At 39.4% G+C, this 25,665-nt stretch overlaps 1 protein-coding gene across 1 annotated transcript in view; it reads right to left on the bottom strand.

Moving 5' to 3' along the window:
- Nucleotides 1-25,665, bottom strand: part of EPHB1 (EPH receptor B1) — a 743,041-nt gene that overhangs the window by 424,004 nt on the left and 293,372 nt on the right. The window lies entirely within an intron of this gene.

Here is a 25,665-nt window from a genome sequence, read left to right as displayed (position 1 = left end):
AAAGAATATTGAAAGTACCATGGACTCCCAAAAGAACAAACAAGTTCAACCTGGAAGAAGTACAGCCAGAATGATTCTTGGAAGCAAGGAGAGTGAGCCTTCTATCTTACTTTGGACATGCTATCAGGAGGGACAAGACCCTGGAGAAGGACATCATGCTTGGTAAAGTGGAGGGTCAGCGTAATAGGGGAAGATGCCTAAGAGATGGATTAACACAGTGGCAGCAATAATGGGCTCAAACCTAACAATGACTATGAGAATGTTGTAGGGCCTGCATAGGGTCACTATGACTCAGAACCGATTTGAATATACCTCTGGTAGCACAGTAGTTACAAATTGGGCTGCTAATCTCAAGGTCAGCAGTTCAAAACTACCAGTGGTTCCACAGGAGAAAGATGTGGCTTTCTGCTTCTGTAAAGATTTACAGCCTCGGAGACACTATGCAAGGTGGCTACGGGTTGGAACTGACTCGACGGCACTTAACAACAACAACAAAACCAAGAAAAAATTATGCTAATGAGGCCAGGTGGAATTTACAGGCTTAGCTTGTATTTTGAGGTAATCTTATTTGAGATATAAAAGAGATTATTAAACAAGTGAACAGAGAAGGAGGGACCTATCACCACCAAGAAAGAAGAGTTAGGAGAGGAATGCATCCTTTGGACCTGGGATCGCTGCATTCTAAAACTCCCAGATCCAATGGAAAGACTGAAGCCAAAACACAGGGATATCTCCAAAGAATGCTAGGCCTATAGATGCTGAAAGGAGACAAGGACCTTTCTGCAAAGCTCTCAGTTCAGACTTCCAGCCTCCTAAGTGAGATAGAATAAATTCCAGTTTGTTAGAGCCAACAACTGTGGGAATTCTGTTCCGTCGTTAAGTGTCACGGAGTCAGTTCTGACTCATAGCAACCCTGTGTACAGTTTCCGAGAAGTGGCTGGTGGGTTCAGACCACCAAGGTTAAGGCTAGCAGTCCAGTATTTAGCTCATAGGACCACACCAGAACTTCTGTGCTAGCACCACTAAATAACTAAGACACTGACCCTTTTCAGTCTGTGTTGTTGTTGTTGTTGTTATGTACCATGAAGTCACACATAGTGACCTTGCACAGAGTTTCTGAGGCTGTAAATCTTTACGGGAGCAGAATGTCTCATCATTCTCCCGTGGAACCGCTCGTAGTTTCGAACTGCTGACCTTGAGGTTGGCAGCCCGACTCATAATCACTACGCTACCAGAGCTCCTTTTCCAGTCTATATGAGAGCCTAAAATCTAAAACCATTTGGTTTGTGGAAGTCTGAAGTCTACAGTTGGAGTCTTAACTCCATTGAGACTCCATTCAAGTTCTTTGTTACTCAGCCAATGCCTGCTTACCATTAAACCAACTATGTGGCTATGCTTAGACAAGTTAGAGTAAGTTTGAGAAGAATGTGGTTGACAATAGATAAACTATAATGTGGAAAAGTACATACACAGAGAACTAGGGAATTTGTCTGGGTATGAGTTTTTACACAAAGGTCATATCTGAGCACTTCCTTAAAGACTTACTGAAAATCACCAATCAAAAGCACTTACTTCAGCCAGCCAATTGAAATACTGTCTGTTTCTAATATTTTAATATTTAAGCCTTGCATGACCTCTGGCAGATAGAGTCCTGTGTTGAGAACCTCTTGAGCCTGGGTTTCCCAAATCACAATTTTCTTTCCTCCCATAATAAGACTCTGGTTTTCATTTCAAAGTAGCCATATTTTTTCTCATTGACAAACTCATGGTTAAGTGTGAATTACCACGGGAGTGAAGGTGAGCTCTAAGTTAGACTTGGTGAAACACGTTAGACACATACTTCATACCAAATCCCAAACTGAATCCTTACTGGATTAAATATTTAAAGGAAAATTGAGTCATAAAAGTAGTATGATAAAACACAGATTGATTTACATAACTTAGAATGAGGAAGAACTTTCAAAGGAGGAGACAATGAGAAAAACACATAAGGAAAAAGAATGACAAATTTGAACACATAAATATTTTAAGTTTTGCTGCAAAAAGTTCTAAATCAATTTTTTTAAAAAAATTAAATACCAGGGGCTTCAAAGAGTTCATGGAAAAATTTCATTACCCTTTAATTCTATATTTCCACTAACTTTTTGAAGTTCCCTCATATAGGACACAGGTCACATCTTTTAAATCAATTACAAATAAATATTTAATCTAACTAGTAAACAAAAATTTTAAATCCAAATCAAGATAACTAATATTTCACAGTTCTCAGACTGGCAAAGAATCCAACAAATATTAATAACCACTGTTGGAAATACTAGGGGGAAATGGTCATTCTCATAAGCACCTGGGATGTGAAGGGTACATATGCACCACTCTTGAATGGCAATTTGGAATTTTTACCAGAAGCCTGAAAAATGGGGAAAGCCTTGATCCTGCAAATTACCTTAAGAATGTCATTCATTAAGTCAGTTATCAAAGACATATAAACTGTAAGGTATTCTTTAGACTGTTATGTGCTGTCTAACAGATTTTCAATGCATGGCTGAAACATGCAACAGAGTAGAATGCCACTGGAGGGTTTTCTAGACTGTTATTTTTTACAGAGGAGTCCTGGTGTGGTGCTGAAGGATAAAGCACTGGATCGCAAGGTCACCTTCAACCACAAGGTCAGTGGTTCACACCCATCAGCTACTCCTTGGAAACCCTATTCAGTGCCGCTATGAGTTGGAACCAACTTGATGGCACTTAACAACATCAACAATATCTTTACAGAAACAGATCACCAGATCTCTCTCACATACAGCTACTGCACTGATTCAAACTGCTTAGTGATTAACGGCTATATCACCAGGGGAGACAAAAGTAAATGACCAGCACCAGAGAGCCTACTAAGTCATGTAGACGATAACTTGATGATCCAGAAAGTAAAGAATTTGAACAAGATCAATTTGGTGAAATGTATCACTGAACTTAACATAAGACAAATGTAAACTTGACAAGGTAGGCAACATTGACATGGAAACGGAAACACTGTTTTGTTAAAAAAAAAAAAAAAAAAAAAGTCATAAAAGTACACGGTGCCAAATTTTCTAAACAGGATTTGTTGTTGTTAAGTGCCATCAAGTTGGTTCTGACTCATTGCAACCCTGTATAGGGTGTCTGAGAAACAGCTGGTGGATTTGAACCACCGACCTTGCGGTTCAATCTGACCTTTCAGTCCAGTGCACTATCCTGCAGTGACCACACCAGGACTCCAAAAGGCTGGTTATTGTTGTATGCTGTTGAGTCAGATACACACACATGTTGTTGTTGTGTGCCGTTGAGTCGGATACACACACATACATAAGAAATACACCAAAATATTAGCAGTAGTTATGCTCAGGTAACAGGATTCATTCTCTTTATGTTTGTTTTTCTACTTTTCTACCCTGAGTATGAAGCCCTGGTAACCACTGGGCTGTGTTAACTGTAGGGTCAGCTGTATGAATCCACCATCTGCTCCACGGGAGAAAGATAAGGCTTTGTGCGTGCATAAAGATATGCAACCCCAGAAACCCTATGCAGGGTAGCTATGAGTCGGAACCAAGTTGAGAGCATACAACAATAATCCTGAATATGAATTATGAATTAACTTTTGTAAATTTATTTAAAAATACAATAAAGGGCCAAGAGTTCAATTGCTGAGTCATATAATAAGGGCATATCTAGTATTGCAAGACACTAATATACTATTTTCCAGAGTGTCTCTTCCATTTTGCATGGTATGAGTGATCCATTTTCTCCAGATCCTTGCCAGCATAAAGTATTATAATCATTTTTTTTTTTTCTGTCATCCTGGTAAGTATGTAGCTGTGGTTTCACTTTCCTAATGATGCTGAACATCTTTTCATGTGCTTATATGCCACCACACAAAAACCTGTACCAAAAGCTCATACCAGTTTTAACTGAAAACAACCAACATGCTCATCAAAGGTAAGTGGTTGAACAAACTGTTGTACATCCAAACCACAGAATTTTACCCAGCAATAAAATGGAACAAAACTACAGATACACACAACAATTAAAATGAATGGACCTCAAGGAAATTATTCTCAGTAAAAATAATAATAATAATAATAATAAAGGTAGTAAATCTCAAAAGGTTCCATACTACATGATTCTTTCTATATAGCATTCTCACACTGACACATTAAGAGATGGAAAATAAATTGGTTGCTAATGGCTATGAAAGATGGTAAAGAAAGGCTGAGGCTAAAGGCAAAGGATCCCTGTGACAGTATTCTTCTGTAGCATAACTTTGGGGTGGTCAAACAAATCTGTTGTTGAGTGTCATCGAGTTGGTAGCAACTCATAGCAACCCTATGCACAACAGAACGAAGAATTGCCTGGTCCTGGGCCAACCTCACAGTCATTGCTACATCTGAGCCCACTGCTGCTGCCACTGTACCATCCATCTCATTAGGGGTCTTCCTCTTTTTATTTGACACTCTCTTTACCAAACATGACATCCTTCTCCAGTGACTGGTTCCTCCTGACAATATTTCCTAAGTAAGAGAGATGAAGTCTGGCCAGCCTGACTTTCAGGGAGCATTCTGGCTGTATTTCTTCCAATACAGATTGCTTTCTTCTTTTGGAAGCCCATGGTACTTTTAATATTTTCCTCCAACACCATGATGCATCAGTTCTTCTATGGTCTTCCTCCTCATACTGACATCTTTGCTCTTTAACACTTAAATGGGATCTTGTGCAGCCTTTGCTTAATACAGTATGTCATTTGATTTCTTGACTGCTGCTTCCATGAGAGTTGATGGTTGATCCAAGCAAAATGAACTGTTTGACAACTTAAATCTTTTCTCTATTTATCATAATGTTATTTATTGGCCCAGTGGTTAGGATTTTTGTTTTCTTTACATTTAGGTGCAACCCATACCAAAGGCTGTGGTCTTTGGTCGTCATCAGCAAGTATTTTAAGTCCTCTTTGCTTTCAGCAAGCAAGGGTGTATCATCTGCATATTGCAGGTTGTTAATAAGTCTTCCTCCAATAATTATGTCATGTTTTTCTTCATATAATCCAGCTTCTTGCTCAGCATACAAATTGAATACGTACATTGAAAGAATACAACCCTAGCGCACACCTTTTCTAATGTTAAAACCTTGTTCTGTTTGAACCACTGTCTCTTGGTCTATGTATAGGTTCCTCGTGAGCACAATTAAGTGGTCCAGAACACTCATTCTCCACAATGTTGTCCTTAGCTTGTCATGACCCACAAAATCAAAAGCCTTTGTGTAGTCAATAAAGCACAGCTAAATATATTTCTGGTATTCTCAGCTTTCAACCAAGGTCCATCTGACATCAGTAATGATATCCCTCATTCCACATCCTCTTATGAATCCAGCGTGAACCTCCAGAAGTTCTCTGTCAATGTGTGGTTGCAGCCATTTTTGTATTATCTTCAGTAAAATTTTATTCACATGGGATATCAATGATGTTGTCCAACAAATTCTGTATTCCACTGGGTTACCTCTCTTTGAAATGGGTATAAATGTGGATCTCTTCCAGTCGGTTGGTCAGGTAGTTGTCTTCTAAATTTCTTGGCATGGATGAGTGAGTGTCTCAAGTGCTGCATCAGTTTGTAGAAAGATTTCAATTTCTATTCCATCTATTCCCATGCTTTGTTCTTTGACAATGACTTGAATACACTTTGGAGTTCTTCCTTCAGGATCATTGGCTCTTGATCGGATGCTACCTTTTGAAATGGCTGAACATTTCTGTTGTTGTTATTAAGTGCTGTCGAGTCAGTTCTGACTCATAGCGACCCAGTATAGGGTTTCTGAGGAGCAGGTGGTAAGCTTGAACCACCAACCTCACAATTCAAACGGCTTTGCAGTCTGGCGTATTAACCCACAACACCACACTAGGACTGTGGCCGAGCATTAGCCATTTCTTTTTGGTACACTGACTCTATGTATTCCTTCCATTTTCTTTTGATGTTTTCTGCATCATTCAATATTTTGCCCATGGAACCCTTCAATAGTGCAAGTCGAAGCTTGAATTTTTAATTCAATCCTCTCAGCTTGAGAAATGCTAAGCATGTTCTTTCCTCTTGGTTTTCTAACTCCAGCTGTTTGCACATTTCATTATAATATTTCACTTTGTCTTCTCAAACTGACCTTTGAAATTTCTGTTCAGCTCTTGTACCTCATTGATTCCATTTGCTTTAGCATCTCTACACTGGAGAGCGAGTTTCAGAGTCATTTTTAACATCCATTTTTATCTTTTTCTTATCTCTCATCTTAATGACCTTTTGCTTTCACCCTGTATGATGTTCTTGATGTCATCCCACAACTCTTCTGGTCTTCGGTATTTAGTGTCTAATGCATCAAGTCACTTTTTCAGATGATCTCTAAATTCAGGTGGGATATATTCAAGGTCGTATTTTGACTCTCGTGACTTCGTTCAATTTTCTTCAGCTTCAGCCTGAATTTGCTTATGAGCGTCTGATGGTCTGTTCCACCGTCAGCCCCTGGCCTTGTTTTGGCTGATGATATGAAGCTTTTCCACAGATGTAGTCAATTTGATGTCTGTGTTTGCCCTCTGGTGAGCTATCTTTTATGATGTTTTTAAAAGGTATTTGCAAATCATTGGTCTTGCAAAATTCTATCATGCAATCTCCAGCATCATTTCTATCACCCATGGCCATATTTTCGAACTGCTGATCCTTCTTCTGTTTCCACCCTTGGCATTGCAATCACAAGGAATCATTAATACATCCTGAGGTCATGGTTGATCAATTTCAGACTGAAGCAGTTGGTGGCATTTTTCAATTTCATAATCATTGGCTTTAGTGGTTGGTATATAAATTCGAATAGTAGTGAGATTATCTGGTCTTCCTTGTTGTTGTTGAGTACCCTCAACAGGGTTTCCGAGGCTGCAAATCTTTATGGAAGCAGAAAGCCTCATCTTTCTCCTGCTGGTAGTTTCTAACTGCCAACCTTGAGGTTAGCAACCCAATTCGTAACTACTATGCTACCAGAGCTCCTTCTTTAACACAGTAATCCTATTGTAGACAGGTTTGCATTTCAAGTTGAATTTTGGTTATGTTCTTTCTGACAATGAATCCAATGTCATTTATCTTCAATTTGTCATTCCTGGCATAGTAAACCATGTGGTTGTCAGATTCAAAATGTCCAGTACCAGTCCATTTCAGCTCACTAATGCCTAGGATATCAATGTTTATGCATCCCATTTCAGTGTGGCGGTTTCCAATTTTCCTAGATTCATACTTCATACATTCCATGTGAATGTTTACAGGTGTTTCTCTTTAATTTGAGTTATGTCCCATCAACAAATGAAGGTCTTGAGGACTTTACGCCTTTTGTGTCATCACTCTACCTTAAGGAGGCAGCTCTTCCCCAGTTGTATTTTGAGTGCCTTCCAACCTGAGGGGCTTATCTTCTGGCATTATATCTAACAAAATTGTGGTACTCTTCATCATGTTTCACTAGTCAGTATTCTGGCGTTAACAGTGTTCCATTGCTATTCATAAAGTTTTCAGTAACTTAATATTTGGAAGGAGTCTATCTCTCTTTCTTCCTAGTCTGTCTTCATCTGGAAGCTCAGCTGAAACCTGTCCACCATGGGTGACCCTGAGGGCATTAAAATAGCAGTGGCATAGCTTCCAGAATCACAACAACACACACACCACCACAGTATGACAAACTGACAGACATGTGATTGCGTACAAATCTACACATGTGATAAAAATGCATAAATCTACACACAGTCACCCTACAGTTTTAAAAGATGTTACCATGGGAGGAAACTGCCTGGGGCGTATACACGCATTATATAATGTATTATATATCCCTGTATTATATATTTCAACTACATGTAAATTAGTATTATCTCTAAAGAAGTTCAAAACCAACAAAAACACAAAAGGGGGGGAGGGTATTAAACACATTTTTAAATTCAATAAGGTAAGTACTAAGACATAGCCATTCAAGAAGCACCATGAAAATTCTAGGTTGGAGGAGGCAGAGTGGACATCCAGGGAGGCTCTGACTAGAGAGTCTGGCAGTACTATGAGGAGCACTGAATGACAGGAGGCCAACCAGGACACAGACTGAGATCACTGATGACCACAGAAGAGGAGTGGGAAGCAGTGTCCAGGGGGAAATGGGATGCCCTGGGAGGACCTCACTTGTTTCCCACAAGGTCACATTATGCCATTATCACATCATTCAGTCGCTTATTCATTCAATCACTTGCTTAATAAAAATCTTCCATGTGCCAGGCACTGTACTATTTCTGAGGAGTAACATCATAAATAAAACCCCATCCTTCTCCGCCCCCATCCCCCACCAAAGTCTACATGGGGAGATAGACAAGAAACAGAAAAATGCAAATACACCATGTGTGACAAGTGCAGTGACATGCAGTCCATAGGGTAGAGGGAACTAACTCTGGAGGGCTTAGTGGAGAAGGTGGCAAGTGGGCTGAAACTGAGGATCACATTAAGAAATTTAAATAAACAAGAGCGGGGGAAAGGATGGTCTTCAAAGCACAGAGGCCCAGAAGTGATAATGTAGATCATGGTTACAGAACCTCAAGATTTTACATGTCACTGGAACATCAAAGTTGGAAATCACATAAGACATACATGAGGTTGGAAAGCTCATGGAGCCAAGGATCCCAAAGGGCCTGGTAAGGAGTCTGGAGTGACCCTTATGGGTGGTCGAGAAGCTATTGAAGACCTTTCTGCACGGGAGATCTGTACTGTAGGAAGATCATTCTGGATACAGTGAGGGCAATGAACCGGAATCCCGCCTCCCCAGAAGCACCCCCTCCATTTGTGCTCCAAGCCTCCTGCACATGTCCCCTCAGGAGCTGAGCTCCGATGGTTTATGGAGTTCTGAGCTCCTGGGCCAAGCTCTCTCCCATCCTCGATCAATTGCTCCCTGTCACAAGCTCATCTTGTTCCAGTTCTTTACTTTCTGGATCATAAAGTTGTCCTCTGCATGACTTAGGAGGCTCTCTGGTGCTAGGCATTTATAACGCAGAGATACCTGTGCAGTCAGCAGCCTCCATTAGTGTACTGCTTGACAATTTAGCTGTCCCTTCCGAGGACAGGATTAGATCTATCTGTTTCCCCAGGATGTGCTTGCCTGGCATCGGGATGAGGCTGGATGGCTTCCCAGGCTCTGCTTTGGCAGTGAAGGCAGCTGGTCATCTGGGCTGCCACAGTTTAGAATGGGACAGAGGATGGATTGCAGACAGTTCACATTAAAAATGGGGGCTGGAGGACAGGACCCCTTCCAAACAGGCAAAACATCATTCTGGACTTCAGGATGCTTGTTGGGAACAAGTGTAAACTGAGGAGAGGTGGGCACTGAAGTGGACTCAGTGATGATGACTCCTAAGAATGGGCTGGGGTGGCTGAGCCATGGAGTGAAGAAGTTCACCTGTCAGCCCAAAATGCAGGTGGGAAAGCTGAGGAAGGACACCTTCCTGGCCAGAAAACCCATCCTTAGTCAGTGTTATACAGGGGCTGTAGCAGCAGTATGGTTTGTGTTGTTGTTGCTGGGTGCCATGGAGTGAGTTCCGACTCCTAACAACATTAATGCACAACAGAAGGAAATACTGCCCAACCCTGTACCATCCTCACAGTCATTGTTATGCTTGAGTCCATTGCTGCTGCCTTTGTGCCAATCCATCTCCTGGGGGTCTTTCTCTTTTTCACAAATGCTCCACTTTACCTAGCAGGATGTCTTGCTCCAGGGACTGATCCCTCCTGATAATGTGTCCAAAGTATGAGAGATGAAGTCTCAACAAACCTGGTTTCTAAGGAACATTTGGACTGAACTTTTAATACAGATTTGTTTGTTCTAGATTCTAGCAGTCTGGAATACTTTTAATATTCTGCTCCAACACCATAACTCAAATACATAAAGTTTTCTACATTCTTCCTTATTCACTGTTCAACTTTCACATGCATATGAAGCTACTAAAAATAACAGAGCTTGGGTCAGGCATACTTTAGTCATCAAAATGACATCTTTACTCTTGAATACTTTTAACAAGGTCTTGTGCAGTAGATTTGCCTAATTCAATATATTGTTTGATTTTTTGACTGCTGTTTCCATGAGTGTTAACAGTGGATCCAAACAAAATGAAGTCTCTGGTAACTTCAATGTTTTCTCCATTTATCATGATGTTATTGGCCCTGGTGTGGCACTAAAGGTTAATGTGCCAGACTGCAAAGCCATCTGAACTGCAAGGCCGGTGGTTCAAGCTCACCAGCTGACCCCCGGAAACCCTATACAGGGTCACTATGGGTCGGAACTGACTCGACGGCACTTAACAACAACAAATTGGTCCAGTAATGAGGATTTTTGTTTTCTTTACATTGATACGCAGTCTACACTGAAGACTGTGATCTCTGATCTTCATCAGTAAGTAGTTTAAATCTTCACTTTCAGTAAGCAAGGTTATATCATCTGCATATCACAAATTGTTATAGTGAGTCTCCTTCCAATCCTGATGCCATATTGTTCTACATATAATCCAGTTTCTCAGATTTGCTCAGTATAAAGACTGAATAAGTAAGGTGAAAGAATACAACTCTGGCACACACCATTCCTAATTTTAAACCATCCAGTATCTTCTTGTTCTTTTCGAATGAGTGCCTCTTGTTCTATGTACAGGTTCCTCATGAGCACAATGAAGTGTTCCAGAACACTCGTCCTCCAAATGTTGTCCAGAGTTTCTGTCATGCTCCATAATCAAAAGTCTTTGCCTAGTCAATAAAAAAATCAGTATACATCTTTCTAGTATTCTTGGCTATCAGCCAAGGTCCACCTCATGTCAGCATTGATTCCATGTCCTTGTCCCATGTCCTTATCTGAATCTAGCTTGAACCTCTGTCAATATACTGCTACAGCCATTTTAAAATTATATTTAGCAAGATTTTACTTGTATATGAGATTAATGATATTATCTGATGATTTCTGCATTCTGTTGGGTCACCTCTCTTTGGAATGAGCACAAATATGGATGTTTTTCAATCAGTTAGCCAGCTATCTGATTTCCAAATTTCTTGGCACAGATGAGTGAATGCCTCCTGTACTGCATCAGTTTATTGAAAGATTTCATTGTATTCCACCCATTTCTGGAGCTTTGCTCTTTGCCAATGCCTTGGACTTCTTCCTTAGGTACCAATGGCTCTTAATCATATGCTGCTTCTTGAAACAGTTGAATAGCATCCATTTCTTTTTGGTACAATGGCTGTGTGTATTCCTTCCATTTTCTTTTGATGCTTTCTGCACCATTATAATATTTTGTCCATAGAATCCTTCAATATTGCAAGTCAGGACTTGGTATATTTTTTCTCTCCAGCTCTTTCAGCTTGAGAAATACGGTTCTTCCCTTTTGGTTTTCTCATGCCAGGACTTTGTACATTTCACTATAATACTTTGTCTTTTCAAGGGGCCCTTTGAAATTTTCTGTTCAGCTCATTTACTTTCTAATTTCTTTCATTTGCTTTAGCATTTCTATTTGGGAGAGCAAGTTTCAGAGTCTCTTCTGACATCCCTTTTGGGATTTCCCATCTTGCTTGTCTTCTTAATGGCCTTTTGCTTTCTTCCTGCATGCTGTTCTTGATGTCATCCCACTTCTGTTCTGGTTCAAGTCAGGAGAAATATTATCCAAGAGTTCGGAGAAAGGAATAGAGGAGGAATGAGTCTCTAATACAGCATTCATTTCATGTTTTACTGGGAATGGCGCGATGAATAAGAAGACTTGCCCTCAAAGAGTTCACAGTGCATTGGTGAGTGAGACCAGGCAACACGGCCCCAATCCTCCTCACATCTATACAGATGCCTTTTCTTTAGGAAGCAACTGCTAAGACACAAGGGGACTTGGAGGGTGTTTACCCTGGAAACCAAAAGGGTTAGTAAACATCCATTTATTGTGTCAGGCAGGGACTATTTTCTGTTTATTCTCAAATGCTTAGGGCAGTGCCTGGCAACTCAGAGTAGATATTCAATAAATATTCATGGGAGTGTTTTTGTGTTTTTTTGTTGGTAACTCCTTTTCTCAAGAAACAATAACACAAGCTCATATTCCTTCACCATCACTGGTAGGAGGTTTGGGCAATGCCATTTTTAGGCTGGGGGAGGTTTGAGGCATGTGCCTTTTGCCCACAGAGAACTGGGCATGGCTATCTCAGAGCTACCGCTGGGTTCTTGTAAGTCCACAGGCTAAGTGAGAAAGTCCTACAGAGCTGGGCCCTGAAAACAGACTTCAAGCCTTTGTCCTCAATCAACTCACCCCCAGACATGTGTCTCAGGTACTGAGCCAGGGTCTTGGCTCCATAAATCAGGCACTTCCACAGCCAAAAGTTTCTTGTTTTAAGTCCCAATATCGAACCCATTAAGAGTATGACCTTTAAAATTTTTCAAAAGGAAAAGCAAGTTTTTCCTCACAGATGACCTAGAATGAAAGTCTCTAAAGTGTACCTAGGAAAAGTTGAGGGCTAGAAAATAGCAGAGAGAGGAATATAATGAAAATGAGCCTGCTCTGGACTTTTACATCAGTGACAAGTGTTGCAAAAGTTTACCACACACCAGAATTTGGAGAACAGAAGACTTTCTCAACATGGGAACAGAAAGCTATGCACACAGTTAACTAGGGATCTGACTGGTTTGATGGGTTAGTAAGCGCCCTTTGAGGACACAGTGACATTTGAGCTGAGGTCTGACTTATTCTAGAAGACAGTAGAGAAGGGAAGAGTGATTCAGTTGGAGAAGTCAGTATTAGAAAGGCCTCACGTTGAAGGGGACAGTCAAGGGAATAAAGCAAGGTAAGGGTAGTTTGCTCTATGGTTAGGGGTGGGTGAGCCTAACCAGGCAGGTCTGAGGGGCCAGTACCAGGCTAACTGATGGTCTGTTGTTGATAGTTTCCAACCTAGCTTCACTTCATAGGGTTTCTGAGTAGCAACTGGTAGGTTTGAACTGCCATCCATGTGGCTAGCAGTCCAATTCTTATCTTATAGTGCATGAGTTAGGGTCCTTAGAATTCTGTCTAGACATGCACAGTTGGGAGGCTAGAAAGGAACAAACAGAATGAGAGAATATTAAAAGAGAAATACACTCACACACACACACAAAACAAACAAACAAACAAAAACCCTTGTTTTCCATTTTTCTAATTTGGGCGATTAAACAATCAAAGTGTCTGTTTTATAGAAGTTTAAACTGAAGCATGGACAATTTAAATGCAGAGGTTTTACCACTGCATCCACCCCAAACTCCAAGAACATCAGCCCTGGTTGGAATTATTCAGCATAGTCAGAAACAGCGAACATTGTCTGGTGTTCCTACCTGGTATTGTATATAGGCCCAGCCAAGCTTCCTATCCCTGAGAAATAACCAGTTGTTGTTGCATTGATTCCAAGTCATGGTGACCACATGTGTTTCAGATTGGAACTATGCTCCACATGAATTTCAATGATGGAGTTTTTGCCAGTGTACCACCAGGGTGGACTCAAACCTCTTACCTTTCAGTTAGAAGCTGAGCATATTAACCATCGATACCATGAGAGAGACCTGCTGCTCACTGGTAGCTCAGGTGTGACAACCAATGGGCCTCAGTTAAAGTGGGTAGAACATTAAGGAGAATCATTCATTCTCTAGCAGAGCAAATCGGAGGTCTACACAGAGCTTCCCACAATAGTGAGAGCAATAAGAAAAGAAATGGCAGGGATAGTATGCAAACCCATTACTAAACTTCTTATTTTTAAAAAATTAGAAAATTTAAGGTTAGAAAACAACAACATAGCATGAAAAAGATCAGTCTGGAAGAAGAGATCATTTTAAAAAAATAAAAGAAAATTATCTAAAACAGTTTATTTTCAGAAGAACTCAATAATACAAAAGTTCAAGAACCAGATGATATCAGCACAAAACGGTCAAGGTAAAATAATAATAATAATGGAACACAAGAATTAAAGGCAGTAAAGGTAAATCCTATTACATTATTACATACACAAGCCATCAGTAACAGTGATAACAGTAATCTATGTGTAGATATATAGACATTCAAGCAAAACAGGAATGGGAGGATAAGTTGGTATACCTAGACACAAACATATATATATATAGGTCTGGCAGATGGTATTTCTACACATATGTGCTCTTAATATATCCACGAATGTAGTCATACAGGGGCAAAGTTATGAAAACTTCTTAGCCATCAAGCATCTTAAAGGAAGGAGTTGCTGGGCCTGGGGCACAGGACCATAGTTGAGGAGAGACATCAAGGTCATCTGGCAAAACACAACCTGTACAATGTTCTACATCCTACTTTGGTGAGTACTGCCCCATCTTAAAAGCTGTAAGCAGCCATCCAAGGTGCAACTATTGGTCTCTCCCAGGTCAGAGCAAAGAAGAGTGAAGAAAATCAAAGAGAGATGGAAACAAGTAGTCTAAAGGACTAATAGACCACGTGAACCCCAGGCTCCATGAGGAACTACCTCCAGAAGAACTACCACTGCTGACCACTCTGGAAGGAATCACAACACAAGGTCCTGGATAGAATGGGAGAAAAATAAGACAGAACACAGAATAATTTAAAAGACCAGACTTACTGACTGATCTGATAGACTACTTAAAACTCACCCCTGTGATTCAACTTTCAGCTAAACAACAGACATACCTACAAGGTAACCAATAACATCAGGGGATCTGTATTTCTTAGATCAACCAATCACCCAAGATCAAAGTGGTAGCCCTTGCCCAGGGATACATCTCAGAATGCAGGAAGGGATAGGAAAGAAGGACAAATAAAAATGGTAAATACAGGGAAACAGTGATGAGGGTATTATTACAACGTGTGGATTACAATCTGTGGCTCACAATGTGTACAAATTGTCATATATATATATGTTGTTGTGAAGTGCCGTTGAGTCAGTTCTGACCCATAGTGACCCTGTATAGCGTTTCCAAGGAGCTACTGGTGAGCTTGAACCACCAATCTGCAGTTCTAACCGACTTTCCAGTACGGCGCCTTAACCCACAGCATCACACCAGGACTCACGCACACACATACACACACACACACACTTTGTAGATAGATAGATAGACAGACAGACAGACAGACAGATAGATATGAATGACACAAAAGAAGGCTTCAAAAAATTCATGGAAAAATGGAATTGAAAGATAATGAAATTTTTCTACGAACAACTGTTTGAAGCTTTGAAACCCCCTTGTATATAAATTGTTAGTGTTGTTAAGTACTGTCCTATCAGTTCAGACTCATAGAAACCTTGTATAGGGTTTGAATCACTGACTTTGTACTTAGCTGTCCAGTGCCTATTCTACAGTGCCAATATATACTTTGGGATAAATCTGGTATGACATGAAAAAAATCTATACACTGAAAACTAGAACCATGTGATGAAACCATAGAATAAAATTTAAAAGGGAGATTGTAGATAAGGAAAACAAATTACAGATTCAAATAATAACAATATTATAAAACTAATAAATTCAGTAGAAACAGCTCAAAATGGAACTATGTGAAAAATAAATTATTAGCAACAAAAAAGTTAAAAGTAATATATAAAGAGCAATTAAATTAGAGGCCCTGGGCCAAAAAAAGATAAAGTACCCAGAGAGATAATAGAAAAAAAATTTTTCCCTTAAAATGAAGGAAATACCAGCAGAGTCAAAGATACAGCCTGGTGAAGTTTTTGAACTTCAAAGATGAAAAAGAATTATTCAACCAACAAACAGAAAGGGGAAGTATGGGCTTCCAAATACACAGACAGATATTCTTGTGAATGCAGAACTTCAGGTAGTAGAAATTCCTTCTAGAGGAAAAATTACTTGACAATGAAACTGGATCATCCAAAAGATAAATCCAATAATGAATTCCAGAAAACCTAAAATACTCTGAAGTTGTTATAACCCTTGTTGTTGTTGTTGTTAAGTGCTGTCAAGTTAACTCTGAGGACCCCATATAGGGTTTCCAGGGAGTAGCTGTTGGGTTTGAACCATCGACCTTGTGATCAGTAGTCCAGAGCTTATTCTGCAGTGTTGCCTTATAAGTGAAAAAATAATTTTCAAAAATTAGCAAAACGTGGAAGGTAGAGTAATAGGAAATAGAAATATAACAATTTTCTTATCTCTTCTAGCAAGGGGTCAATTGATATTTAAAATTGGACATATGAAGTTTGAAATAATAGTTCAAATCTCATTGTTTTTATACTATTCTTTTTTAATCTTAAAGGGCCTTTCAAAAATAATATATTTTGTGGTGAAGAAACATTTATCAAATGTAGCAATTCTCTTCATTTTATATTAGTTTCTTTTTCTTCCATTGCATTTAAAGGAAATTAATGTTTTTTAAAATGACCATTATCAGATTTTTCTAAAATTAGTTCTGACTCTCCATCTATCTTTCTTGCTATAGAGAAGATAGCTGAATTACAGAAAGACATATATGAAATGATGTTGACCTAAAGTTAGCAGTGATTATTTCTGGGTTATTTTGAGTCCTTTTTTACTTTCCTCATTGTACTTTTTTTTTTTTTTTCCATTCCTGAAATGTTAATAGAAATATGTTACTTTAATAAAAACAAAATGTCATTTTTCTAAAAAAGGAACAAAAAATGTCACACATAAAAGGAATTCCAATAGCATTTTGCAGAAGTTAAAATAATAATTATGACTTCCATGTTAGTCACTTAGTCATCTCCATTTACTAGTCTTTATTTGTGAAAACATTTTCAGAGTCTCTCCTTCACACTTTTTCAAAAAATGTATTTTTAATTTTTCCTCCTCAGTAAAGGCAATGTAGAGCACTCACTGGTGGTACTATAGGAAAAGCACTGAACTGCCAATCACAAGGTAAAGCAGTTCAAACCCACTAGCTGCTCTGAAGAAGAAAAATGAGATTGTCTGCTCCTGTAAAGATTTCCAGACTCCGAGAGCCTACAGAGAGTTGCTAGGAGTTAGGATTTATTTCATGGCAGTGGGTTTCTCCTGTAATGAAACCCTCAAAGGAGCAGTTCTACTTTATTCTACAGGATCACTGTGAGTCACAATCAACTCAGTGACAACTGGGTAGGTTTTGGGTAGTGCCATCAATGCACACACCAATACAGAGCTCTATGTGTGCTTCTGGTTCCTGGGTATGGCAAATGGTTTATACTCGACTACTAATCTAAAGGAGTCATTGCAAGGCACTGTAGAATAAGCACTGGACTGCTACCCACAGGGTCAGCTGTTCAAACTCATTAGCTGCTCTTCAGAAACCTTATACAAGGTCACTACGAGTCAGAACCGACTCAAGGGCACTTAACAACAACAACAACAACAACTGAAGATTGGTGGTTCAAAGCCATCCAGTGGTGCTGCGGAACAAAGATTTGATAAGTAGTTTCTATAAAAATAGCAGTGATGGTAGACAGAGATGGGCAACGTGGACATTGGCTACCCAAAAGGGGGGGTGGGGAGGAAGGCTACAAAGGCAAGAAGTGACTGGCTTACAAGCTTTCAAGAGGGAACCTATATCCAGAGGGCAGCATGGAGGAAGGTAGAATCTCCACTGAGCAGTATCCAATCTGTCTAGGCGGGGCTGATGAAAGGAAATGCGGATAGGTCTCTTGTGATACAATAGTGAATAATTGCTATCAGGACTGATTGTGAGGATTAGAAATGTAAAGGTAGATATTTTGTAGCAAGTAGGGGAGTGATTAACTTTGCAGCCTAGGAGCAGAGGTCCCTGGAACCATCAAGAGAGAAGAGGGAAGAGTGGGACCCTACCCAGAGAAGCAGTGATGTCTGAGATGGAGGCAGAGACAATGACGTGGAGAGATGGAACTACTGGAGACTTTAGACACAGAGAGGGAGAGGGGTTGTGTGCTGACAATAGGGGGGCAGGTTTGCAGGGTATACACTTTGGTTGGTTGATGATGCATGGAGGGGATTGTATCCATGGCAATGAAGCAAGATACCATAGGATGAATGTAAAACTAATGCTCTCCCATGTAAACTATCACATAATTCACAATAAAACATTAAAAAAAAAAAGTGATGGAAATCCTCTGGAACAATTATACTCTTAACACAGGAGGTCACCATGATTTGGAATCAATTTACAATTTGTGTTTCTGTTTACTTGTGGGTTATTTGTTATTTCCCCTGTCCTGGCTCCCAATCAAATATTCAGAGCCTTTCTGATTTAAGTTTCCTGTTCTTAAACACTGCCTCACAGTTTCCACTACAGTTCCTGAGATACACAGTAATCAGGAAGTTTGAAAAGCTTCAGGGAATATTTAACTTAGTCAGAAATGCTCAGTAGGTGTCTAATTCCTCAGCCACCCCCTTTCCAAACATGGCGGGTTATACAGCCAAGGCTCCCGACCTAGCTCTCAGGGCAGGCACACACAACCCTCTTCCCGAAGAAACACACATGAAGAAAGCAGCCCCTCCTCCTTCTCCCAGGATTGTACTGTGAAACATCCCCTCTGTTCTGCCTTCCACTCACTCCCTCTTTTCTCCTCTCACTCACCAGTGCATTCGTCCCTAATTTATTCCCTAGAGCAGTGCTCAAACCCTGAACATCCCAGAATAGAACTTATGGTATATAGAAATAAATCTTAAGGACTCCAAAATTTCCTAAAAAGAACCTGTGGTTGTGGAGGGAATAATGCACACCAAACTCTGAAAGAAATACAAATAAAAATCACACTAGTATGGACACCTGACTATTTATCTCACATATCTGTCCTGGTCACCCCAGCCAGCATCCATTAGCAGTAAGCAGGAGGGTGCATACGTTTGTATTAATGGTCCTGTTTGCAGTCTAATGGCGCATTCATTTGCTGTGGTTGCTCATATTAGGGCAGTTAGCACTTCGAGACACAATTTATAGAACCTGACAGTGATAAGTTCTTCTTTGTGCTTACTCATTTGATTAGGCTAACTGTTCTTCACTGGCAAAAAAAAGGGGGGAGAGAGGTGGGGTGTTCTAGAACTATGATTACACACATCAAACTGAAGACAGAAGTATACCAACGCAAGTATTAGTCATACATTTGCTCATCATATCCCATTAACAACTCTTGAGCACCCACCTACTTTGTGCCCAGCTGTGAGGGTAGCACTTTATATCCATTCTCTTATCACCATAACAACCTCTGAAACTAGCAGAAACTTCACAACACAGAGAGAGTCCTGTACTACGCCTCAGAGAGATGGAGATGCTAGTGCCTGGTAAATCTGGACTTCCAGTCAGTCTCAGTGCTCCACAATGGGTATGAACTCAAACTCCTTCCAACCATGGGCAAGCCAGCTAGATGATTCAAATCGGAGCTGATACAAGTACACACCTTATAAACCAAACCAAACTAAAGCAAACATTGCTAGTGAGTTAACTGCAACTCAGCAATCCTGCATAGGGACCCAAGGCTGTAAGTATTTATGGGAACCGAAAGCCTCATCTTTCTCACTTGGAACAGCAGGTGGGTTTGAACTGCCAATCTTGCAGTTAGCAAATCCTACAGAGGGAATCCTACAGCACAACCAGGGTTACTGCAATGGTTAAATGAATAAATCAGTCCATGTAGCAAACTTAAGCAGTACCTGTACATACTGCAAGCTTAATAAATGTTAGTATTATTGTTGCTGTTATGAACATATTGAGTCACAAATATATGACTAATATATGAAGAACGGTGAATGCTCAATATTTCACTTACCTGCAAGTAAGCGTCTTGATGGTTTTTGTAAGGTAAGAAAGGGTCTACCCTTAAGATCAGGTTAGACCAGCTGTTTCCACACTTGGGTCTGCCAGAGGTAAGAAAGTCATATGAACATCAACCATCAAACAAGCAAAAAAAAAAAAACAAAAAACCAAGAAACTCAAACCTGACACCAGGGAGATGAGTCAGACTCAGCATCCCTATCTACATAGGGTATCCGAAACTACATAAATCTGCAAGGGAGCAGACAGCCTCATTTGACTCCTATGGAGTGGCTGAGGAGTTTGTACCTTGAAACATGTGATTTGTAACCAAAATGCCTAACGCTTAGCATCACCGGGGTAAATGGAATAAAATTTTCAAAAAGATACAATTCTTTAATGTTTAAATTCTGACAAAATATTCTAATTTGTTTTTAATGTTAAATGAACTTTTAAGAAATGATGCACCAATAAAGGAAAGTAATTTTCTTGATTTTGTTTGGAGTTTTTGTTTTAATAACCTTACCGCTTTTGTGGCCCCTAGGGCATATAGCACCACTTACATTTTTTACCTTTAAGGTTTAGTGGGAAAGAGCTATCCCATTTTTAGTGGATGATGCCATCTAGTGGAGGCATGTATAACTGTGTGAAGAAACAGGCACCAAAGATTCCTTGGGACTTGTATGTCCCACTAATTATACAAAATTCATATCACTTCGAATACTTTTTCATTTCATTAAAACTACATTATATTACTGCAAATATATGATTTCAAAGAATAATGTTAAACAAGATAAATCCGTCTAGAAGGGCTTAAATGGAAAGCCCATGTTGTTACCCATTATTTTGAAGAAGGACTTTGGGTCTATGAAACCCTGAAGTCTGAATCCTGTGGACTATAAGTCAATATGAATTGAAAAATTACAATTCCCTGTCCCAGGTCTCAACTTTCCAGATGTTTTGATGGATAAGGAGTCCCTAGACGGTACAAAAGGTTTGTGATCACTGTTTTGTGATCAGTTTCTAAATCTAAGGTTGGCAGTATAAATCCACCTGGAAGCTCCACAGAAGAAAAGCTTGGTGATCTGTTTCTGTGAAGATCACAGCAAAGAACACCCTAGCACTTCTACCTGTTAACACAGGGGATGCCATGAGTCAGACCTGACTCAACAGCAATAGGGCTTGGGTGGTGCAAAAGGTTGATGCACTTGGCTGCTGATAGAAAGGCTCCACCCAGAGGAACTTAGGAGGAAAAGCTGAATGATCTACTTCAGAAAAATCATTTGGTGAAAATCCTATGGAGCAGTGTTCTATTCTGATACACACAGGTTGCCATGAATTCAGTCAACTTGACAGCACCTGATGATGGTGGCAGATGGGTAAAATCATACAATCAGTTGGGTATTCTAGGTGTTTAGACTGATGCCGAACCTTAGTCCTTCAGTCTACCATCTAGAAACAGTGGCATTTTGGCTGGACACTCAACGTTATGTATAAGGGATTGCATCAATGCATGCACTTATCTGTGGGGACTGAAAATTATAAAGGCCTCATTTGAACCACACTGCATTTGATAGAGATGACTTTTAGTTGTCATCTAAGAGATAAAACACCCCAAATTGACTCATCCTTGATAAATTTTCTGAACACTCTGCTACCACTTTCCCCAAATGAAAAAGATGGTGTCATGGAAAATCAAGAGGGATTCTTCTGGTGCAAACATTCTTTAATTATCTGGAAAAGAGTGATTCCCTATGACCATGGAATAAAGCTGAGGCATTGGCATCTGAGCGATCACACCCTGACCTCATGTGTTAAGCGAGAATTTATAATCTAATGCAATGGGCTAAATGCAGACTTCCTTATTTGTGTCTCATTACAAGTTGTTGGGAGTGAGAGCTGTGTCTGACAGCCAATACGTGGAGAAAATACATTTCCTCCTTTACTAAAATTGTCTTCGACTCCACATTAGGAGGTTCCCAGCAGGTCCTCACACCATTTGCTATAATGAGTAACTCAATGATTTAGGCCTGAACCACAGTGAAATCAGAATTATGGAGTATGGTGCTATAGGATAAGTACTTGTCTACTAACTTCAAAGTCGACAGTTCAAACCCACTAGCATCTCCCTAGAAACCCTATAAATGATCACTATGTGTCGGAACACTATGTAGCAACAATAGTGAGGTTGGCCCAGGATTGAGCAGTATTTCGTTCTGTTGTGCATAAGGTCGCTATGGGTCGGAACCGACTCGATGGCACTTAACAACAACAACAACAGTTAATTAGCAACACTGACCCAAAACCAAACTGGGTTGTGGCAGGTGTTCTTGGGAGAAAGAAGACTCAGGAAAGCAAAAATAAAAACTAATAATAATAACTTCAGTAATTTCCACCAATTGTCTGTCAGCTTGTTACACACTAGTGGTTTGTGTGTTGCTATGATGCTGAAAGCTATGCCAATAGTACTTTAAATATTAGCACGGTCACCCATGATAACAGGTGTCAGCAGCACTTTCAGATTAAGACAAAGTAGTTAGAAGGAGAGGTAGATAACATCTGAATTTTTATTCTGAAAACATTGAATAGCAGAGAAACATTGTATGACACAATGCCAGAAGATAAGTCCCTCAGGTTAGAAAGAACTCAAATACCAATGGGGGAGACCTCAAAGTAGACCTTAATGCATGGATGGAGTAAAGCTTTTGGGACCTTCACTTGCTGATGTGTCAAACTAAAAAAATGAGAAACAGCTGCAAATATATATTAATAATACGTATCTGGCATGAATAAAGTATGCATCTAGGAAAATCAGAAGTTGTCAAAAAGGAAACAGAACTCATAAAAATGGATATCCTAGGCACTAGTAAGCTGAAATGGACTAGTATTGACCATTTTGAATCTGATATTCAGATGGTTTACTATGCCAGGAACTACAAATTCATGGTCAAAAAGAACATCTCAAGATCTAGCTTGAAGTATAATGCTGCTTGTGATTAGATGATATCCATATGTAGTCCTGGTGTGGTACTGTAGGATAAGCACCAGACTGCTAGTCAAAAGGTTGCCAGTTCAAATCCTATACAGGGTCTCTAGGAGTCGGAACTGACAGGACAGTGCTTAACAGCAATAAAAAACAAAAGGAAGACCAGTTAATACCACTATTATTGAAATTTAAGCACCAACCACTAAAAACAATAACGGATTAATGAATAATTCTACCAACTTTTTCATTACAAAATTGATCAAACATGACCTTGGTGATAGAAACGATGCCGACTAAAGACTAGAAGATTTCTGGGATAACATTAAGAACAATATACAGGAGAAAGCAAATGGTCATTAAGAAGACAAGAAAGAAGGAAAAGACCAACCTGGGTGTCACAAGAGACTCTGAAACTTGCTCTCAAGCACAGAGAACCTAAAGTGAATGGAAGAAAAGAGGAACCAAAATTTTGAGAAGTCAACTCGAGAAGACAAATTATTAAAATGAAATGTGCAAAGACCTGGAGTTAGAAAACCAAAAGAGAAGAAATAACTGAAGAAACTATTCAAATTCTATAAGCAAAATATTGAATGATGTAGCAAACATCAAAAAGAGGGAATGAATATACAGAGTCACTGTACCAAAAAGAACTTGTTGATGTTCAACCATATCAAGAGGCACCACCTGATCAAGAACCAATGGCACTGAAGGAGGAAGCCCAAGCTGCACTGAACGAACCTTTGAAAAACAAGGTTCCATGAATATACAAGTTTACAAATTGAAATGTAATCACTTACCCATGCCAAAGAATTTGGAAGGGGCTACCTGGTCAATTGATTGAAAAAAACTGATATTTGTGCTCATTCCAAAGAAAGGTGGCCCAACAGAGTGCAAAAATCATTGAACAATATCTTTAATATCACATGCAAGTAAAATGGTTCTGAAGATAATTTAAAAATGTCTGTAGCAGTACATCAACATGGAGCTGCCAGAAATTCAAGCCAGATTCAGAAGAGGATGTGGAAACAGAGATAGTATTGCTGATGTCACATGTATCTTGGCTAAAAGCAGAGAATTCCAGAAAATTGTTCACTTGTGTTTCACTGATTATGCAAAGGCTTTTAACTGTGTGGATAACAACCTATGGATAACATTGCAAAGAATGGGTATTCCATAATGCATCATTGGCATTTGAGGAATCTAAACATAGACCAAGAGGCATTCAAATAGAACAAAGGGATACTGAATGGTTTAAAATCAGGAAGGGTGTGTGTCAGGACTGTAGCCAATCACCATTAATTATTCCGTCCATAAGATGAGAAAATAATGAGAAACTGGATTATATGAGGAAGAATATGGCATCAAAGATTGGAAGAAGAGTCACTAACAACCTACGATATATAGATGACACAACCTCATTTGCTGGAAGTGAAGGGGACTTGAAATAATTATGAAGATCAAATACTACAGTTGCCAATATGGAATTGCACTTCAATGTAAAGAAAGCAAAAATCCTCACAACCAGACCAATAAACAAATAGGAAAATACCCCATATGTCTACAAGGAAGGCCAGTTAATACCACTATAATTCAAATTTTAAGCACTAACCACTAAAACCAGTGATAAAGAAATTGAAGAATTCTACCAACTTCTTCAGTCTGAAATTGATCAAACATACAATCAATATGTATTGATTAATTATGGGTGATTGGAATGTGAAGGTTGGAAATGAAGGGGAAAAATCAGCATTTGGAAAATATGGCCTTGGTAGTAAAATGATGCTGGAGATGGAATGATGGAATTTTGAAAAACCAATGACTTATTCATTGTAAATACCTTTTTTAAATATAAACAAGATACACAAGGACTTCATCAGATGAAATATACGAGAATAAAATTGACTACATCTGTGGGTACGGGTTTGGAAAAGCTCAGTATCTTTAGCCAACACAAGGCAGGGGCAGACTGTAGAACAGACCATCAATTACTCATATGCAAATTCAGGCAGAAGCTGAAGAAAATTATAATACCTCCAAACTAGCTAAAATATTGTTGTTGTTATTAAGTGTCACTGACTCAGTTCTAACTCATAGCTACCCTGTATAGGGTTTCCAAGGAGTTGCTGGTGGATTTAAACTGCCATACTTGTGGTTAGCAATGCAATACTTATCCTACAGTACCACACCAGGACTTGTGAACAGATTCCACCTGAACTGGAGACCATCTGAAAAACAGATCTTATGCATTAGACACTAATGACCAAAGGTCAGAAGAGCTGTGGGATGACATCAAGAATATCATATAAAAGAAAGTAAATGGTCATTAAAAATACAAAAAAGAAAAGATCAAAATTGATCTCAAAAAGACTCTGAAATGTGCTCTCCAGTGTAGACATGCTAAATAGAATTAAAGAAATGAGGAAGTCAAAGAGCTGAACAGAAAATTTCCAAGGTAAGCTCAAGAAGACAGTCAATTCTTATAATGAGATATGCAAAGACCTGTAGTTAGAAAACCAAAAGCAAGGAACACACTCAGCATTTCTCAAGCTGAGAGAGCTGAAGAAAATTTCAAAGCTCAAATTGCATTATTAAAGAATTCTATCAGCAAAATACTGAATTATGCAGAAAGCATAAAAAAAGATGGAAGATATACACAAAATCACTGTACTAAAAAGAAACGGTCGATGTTCAATCATTTCAAGAAGTTGCATATGATCAAGAACTGATGGTCCTGATGGAAGAAGTCTAAGCTGCACTTAAGCCATTGGCAAAAAAACAAAACAAAAACAAACAACAAGACTCCAGGAATTGACCAAAACAAATTGAAATGTTTCAACATACTGATGAAGCACTGGAGGCACTCACTCATTTATGTCAAAAAAAAACTTGAAAGACAGCTACCTGGCCAACCGACTGGAAGAGATCC

This window comes from Chrysochloris asiatica, unplaced genomic scaffold, assembly GCF_000296735.1.
Source record: "Chrysochloris asiatica unplaced genomic scaffold, ChrAsi1.0 scaffold00028, whole genome shotgun sequence".
In the NCBI taxonomy this organism is placed as follows: Eukaryota; Metazoa; Chordata; class Mammalia; order Afrosoricida; family Chrysochloridae; genus Chrysochloris; species Chrysochloris asiatica.
This window is presented reverse-complemented; position numbering and strand designations above follow the sequence as displayed.